The sequence below is a fragment of the Bicyclus anynana genome, chromosome 14, assembly GCF_947172395.1.
Source record: "Bicyclus anynana chromosome 14, ilBicAnyn1.1, whole genome shotgun sequence".
NCBI classification, from domain to species: Eukaryota; Metazoa; Arthropoda; class Insecta; order Lepidoptera; family Nymphalidae; genus Bicyclus; species Bicyclus anynana.
Window position 1 is genome coordinate 9,412,095 of NC_069096.1, and position 5,488 is coordinate 9,417,582.

The following is a 5,488-nucleotide window of genomic DNA, read 5'->3' on the forward strand; positions in this document are numbered from 1 at the left end:
GAATTTTGCTCTTGGCTTGTAGTGTTGTTAGTGATTTTAAATCTAGTTTAATTATTGGATAGAAGCAGGCGTTACTTTGCGGAAGTTCATCACGAAAGTCTCTTTGCAATTGCACGTTGTAGAGTCAACATCTCCTGAGGATGCTCCGGTTTCGGGGTGAAACGTACGTAGAGAGTGTTTTGTCGGACCTGGGTGACGTTATCGCATGGGTTCGTCGACTTTTCGCTGATGATAGCAAAATAAATAAATCATTATATAATCGAAGTTAATTATAAATTTACTCAAGGCTCTATATTCTTTTCCGTATTCCTGATACTCGTATGTATCCTACTTTGGTAATGATCGCTTAGGTGTTATCGCGTGATTGTATAAAAAACAAACTCACTTTTGCACTGATGTGACACCAATTTACGAGTAGGAATATTATGTTTTTCTTTTGGTCATTTGATTGTACAACTTTTTTCTAAAGATCTAAAAGTTTGGAATTTTATCATAAATAAGCCTCTTTATCTGCAATTTGTTCATTTTCACTCACAGTCATACGAAGAATGACACATTCTGAGAGCTACAAGCTTGGTGTGTTTTTATTATAAGCTTTTATTTAAGTTATCATAAGTATTATACTCGAACATTAATAATAATCTGAGTAGGTAAGTATTTACTCCGAATCATCTAGAATATCGTCTCTATGCAGTAGCCGAGTTAGTTTTGGGCTCCTCTAGGGCCCATTTGGAACCCTCGTAAATTTAATTTTAAGTTTTCGACCAATTATTATGACTATTATTTAATATATTAATATTATTACCTGACGTTTCGAAAGTGCTTGTAAACTAAACATAAATGAACTTTGACTTTCTGATCTTTCAGGTACCTATTGTAGTAATTTGTTACAGACAAATAAATATTCAAGCAAATAAAAAAATATACAGGAAACTATTCTAAATTCTCTTTTACACAACCAACTTTAACATTCTACATAATTTAACATATTGTGATACATTTAAAGGACTGGACAAGGTATCCAAGATTACAATTCCATCTGGAGATGTCGTTGATTTGTACAACAAAACAGGACAAACATATTGCATGACGAGTATTAATCATGCTCTACCATCTTTATTTACATCTAACGTAAACTTTATTTCTAGCACTATAAGGTTGAATATTAATAATTTCTTGCTTGTATTCAAATATAAGATAATATATGGTTTCGTTGAAGACATGTTGAAGATAACAACCCATGACTTACAATGTGTCAATTATACCATACTTAATTTTAGTTCGTAGTGGCAGGCGGCATGTGATTGTCTAAGACACACTTATCATCCTTTTGTTTTACCTGAGATGGGATATGGCTAATCTCATTTCAAGTCTGCCCGGTCTGGAGCGTATTAGTTACCTGTAAAATTGCAGGTACATCTTAAAGTAATACCTACGTTTTCCTACTGAGTGCATTTTGCTAAGTTACGGATTTTTCTTCTGCTTTGTGAGAGGAAAATGTTAGATTAGCTTTAATTTTTCCTTTTTTGGAGAAAAGACAGACTTACGGACATCTGCTGACTGTCAGGACATGTCTGGCTTGCCCGAACTGAAATAACTTCCTCATATATTTTTATTAATGTTGACTTTCCATTTCTTATTACTCGCTTTCCTTCTTTTCGGTCCATTCTTTCCTCTCTCCTAATCAGAATAGCACTGAGCATCTCTAAGTACTTACTTCATTCCTCCTTTTCTGATAATATGCGTGAGATAAGGCTTCGCACATTCACCCGCATTGTGATCTCTCTTCACCGCATCCAGCACACTCGAAGGCCGCGCATTCCGGAGTGCTTCCTCGCCGTCGAAGTAGCAGTTGCTTTCTTATAGATAATTCACTCAACATCATGTGGTGTACCTGTCGGCTGTCGATAAGAAATTCCTTAAGGTAGCCTAATATATTTAAATTATATAGGTGAAGGAAAAACATCGTGAGGAAACCTGCACACCAGAGAATTTTCTTGATTCTCTGCGTGTGTGAATTCTGCCAATCCGCATGGGGCCAGCGTGGTGCACTATTGGCCTAACCCCTCTCATTCTGAAAGGAGACTCGAATTCAGCAGTAAGCCGAATTTGGGTTGATGATAGTTATTGAAGATATTACCTAATTTTAATGGAAAATCATTGTATGTAAGTATTCTTTATTTCGTGAATTAGGGATTAAAATTTGCGGTTATCCTGCTAATTGTTCGTTTATACGCTCAGGCCCGGCAATAAACAAACAGCGCAAATTGAATGCGAGTAGCAATTCAAGTCCAATTACTATTTTATCGTTTATCTCCAATGAGTGTTTCATTTTCACGTGCATTGCAATAAAATTGTCGCATTGTATAGGTTACTGGGTAATTGATTAATGTAGCATCGATACGGGCTTATCGCCGATCGCAGGTACGCACAATGTCCAATAAAGTAGGCGATTTTATCAGATGCTGTAAATGAATCAGTGCAGCCGAGTTTGCGGTTCGGGGAACTTAAGATGCAACTGGATTTGCGTGGTTTATTTTGTTCTATAATCTACATATACTTCTGATTAAGTAAGGAATGTATAAAAATCCTGCAAATTGCCGTTGTAAAGAAATTTACTTTAAAATACGTCCTAGAGGGTAATAAAGCCCAATAGCTCTGCGGTTAAGGGCTTAACTTTGAGTAGTCATTGGTTTGATCATCGCCCACTTTTATTATTTGTCCTAATATATTAAATCGTAAAAATTTAGGAGGGAATTAGAGAGACGAGGCATATTTGGCCATATAAAAAATTAACAACAATAAAATATATAAAAAAGGTACATCTTATTCATTTCTTAATATAATTAATTTTTTAGGTTTCCCTACCACAAAAGGAAAAAAACGGAACCCGTATAAGATCACATTGTTGTCTGTCTGTCTGTCTATCAAGACTGTTTATTTCGGGAATGCATGGAGGTTTTTTGGTTATATTGGTTATAGGTTATAAGTTAAAATTGAAACCGTTACTCAAATTATTTAGGTCAGGTCCAATAAGGTTGTCGCACTCGCCTCATTCATCTCTTCGCTTAGAATATAGGCAATTGAAAAAAATACAAATTTCTTTAATTTTTCTTAACCATTTAGGCGCCTTCTAGGATTTGGTGCCTGGAGCGACTGCTCCGTTCGCCGTATGGGCAGCCCAGCCCTGTATATCGAGATATGTAAGAATACATATTAGTACAACGTACCTCTAAAATGTACAAAGTAAATGTAAAGACAGGACAACATAATATTTGAATGTCCACTGGTCAGACATGTTATTTAACTTGATTATGTAGAAAATCTGCACTCGACGTATATGTTTATGTAAATATGGTTATAAAAAGCGGCCAAGATACAATTTCAGTGAGGTCTCTCAGATAAAAGGCGTGTAAAAAGTAATCCAAAGGCGAGGCAACAGTTGTTTATGTTTCTTTGAAGCCATATTTGCGAATTCCTATTCAATGATAATTTCAGATTTAGCTCATACATTACATATTTTACTGTTCTCTGTCAACATTGAGAACTCTGCATTGAATTAGCGAGGTCGCTGTCGCGTTTGCTTGTTTTATACATCTTATTTTAGTTCTTTTAACGTGTTATTAGAAACGACCTTAAAAATAAACAATTGTAGTATGTATGAAAAGATGAGAGGTTAACCTCGTCGCCGCAAACGCCAATCATAAGCTGTAACGTCATTCGCTACAAGGCATCGGTTTGTGATTGGCGCTTACGGTGACGTGATATAATCACATCACTGAAAATGCCAATCACGCTGTTATCTCTATGAATTCGGCGGCAAAAAATTTACGTAGATATTTTTTAATCAATATTAAATTTTTAACTGGTTATTATTGACGGGACAAAATAAAATATAGTATAAAATACTTCCATAATTCAGTTTAAACACTGTTTACAAAACAGGCAAGTAGCCTATTGATACAAAGGCACCAATGATTGCATATTTTCGTTCATATTTTTATTTATGCCGCTGTAAGCATGCCACTATGGCCATCAATCATCTTATTGCTTGTTATTTCTTACCTGCCTGCTCATCTTAATTGACTTTTGCAGTACTCCATAATGCAGCTGTTTTAAGATTATGTTATTGAAAAAGATCTTGAATTTTCATAGCTTTATGTTGTCCTACATAGCGAAACAGATGTTTTTACTTAACGACAATTTAACGCTTGATTTCATTCTTATTTGATATTAAGTGATGCTGTCGCAGATTCTAGATGGTAGCTTGATAAATTAATTAAGAATATCTCTTCTTAATCTTTCACTCTTGGCAGAGAGGTCGTGGTTGCAGCGATAAGCGACGCCTTCTAATGCAATGCTCCAGAAATTTTGGCGATTGGGTAAATTATGATCATGAACTCTGATTTCTGGAGATGTGGTCAAAAAACTTCAAAATCCGTTAAAGCATAGTCAACGATAGTACTTTCTTTTATCATTAGTTCCTTGATTAGGAACTTGATTTGGTTTGAATTGAATTGGCTCCGAAACTAGTGAACTTGTGTTTAGTGATTTGAAAAATTATAAGCTACGCTGTCCCCCGAGTGCTTTAGGCTAATATTTTATCCCCTCATTCCTACGAGAACGGAATCTGTATCCCTAAATGATTTCGCTGTATATTTTGGCAGAAGTTAGATATGTCTTTAGGTTGAATAATAGCTGCAGCCAAAGCCTACCACCAGAGTAGAGCTGAGCCAACTTAGATGGTATAAATTCATTAATTTTCCCACTTGGAATGGAGCCCATAGCCTCTTTTGAAACAATGCAAATGAAATTGCACCTAAAAGGTCGTCGATCAGTAAATGGACATTATTCGATAAAATTTAACGGAAATGTACAACAGTGTGCCTAGTGGGAGTTTTCAATATTTTCATACTGTTACTATCGCGTTGACATAAACGCGAATTTATATGGAATTGAAAGAGTTGTGCAGTAGTGATAGATAGCGCTGTTTCAACTCCTTAAAAATTCGCGTTTACGTTAACGCGATAGTAACAGTATCAAACTGCCACTAGGCCCTCTATTCACTTATATACACTACATGAAAACTTGAATAGCCCAGTGGATATGACCTCCGCCTTTGATTCGGAGAATGTTGGCTCGAATTCGGTCCGGGGATTGCAACTTTTTTGATGTGTGCATTTGCAGTTGGAAACCTAATTACCTGTACATTTTTTTCAATTTTCTACGTGTGTGAGGTGTGCCAATCCTCATTAGCGTGGTGGACTATTAATCTAATCCCTGTCAATCTAAAAGGAGATTCGTGATAAACAGTGAATCGAACAATTGGTTGTTAATATAATATGTAAGAAGTAGAACATCAAAGGCGGCTGGCGGCCTTATCCCTTATTATTTCCTTCCGTTTTTTCCCCAAAAACTTTTAACGCAAAAAGTTTAGTAACATCCATTTGTTTAGTACTAGTGTAAAGCGTGAAATAAAAGACACCAA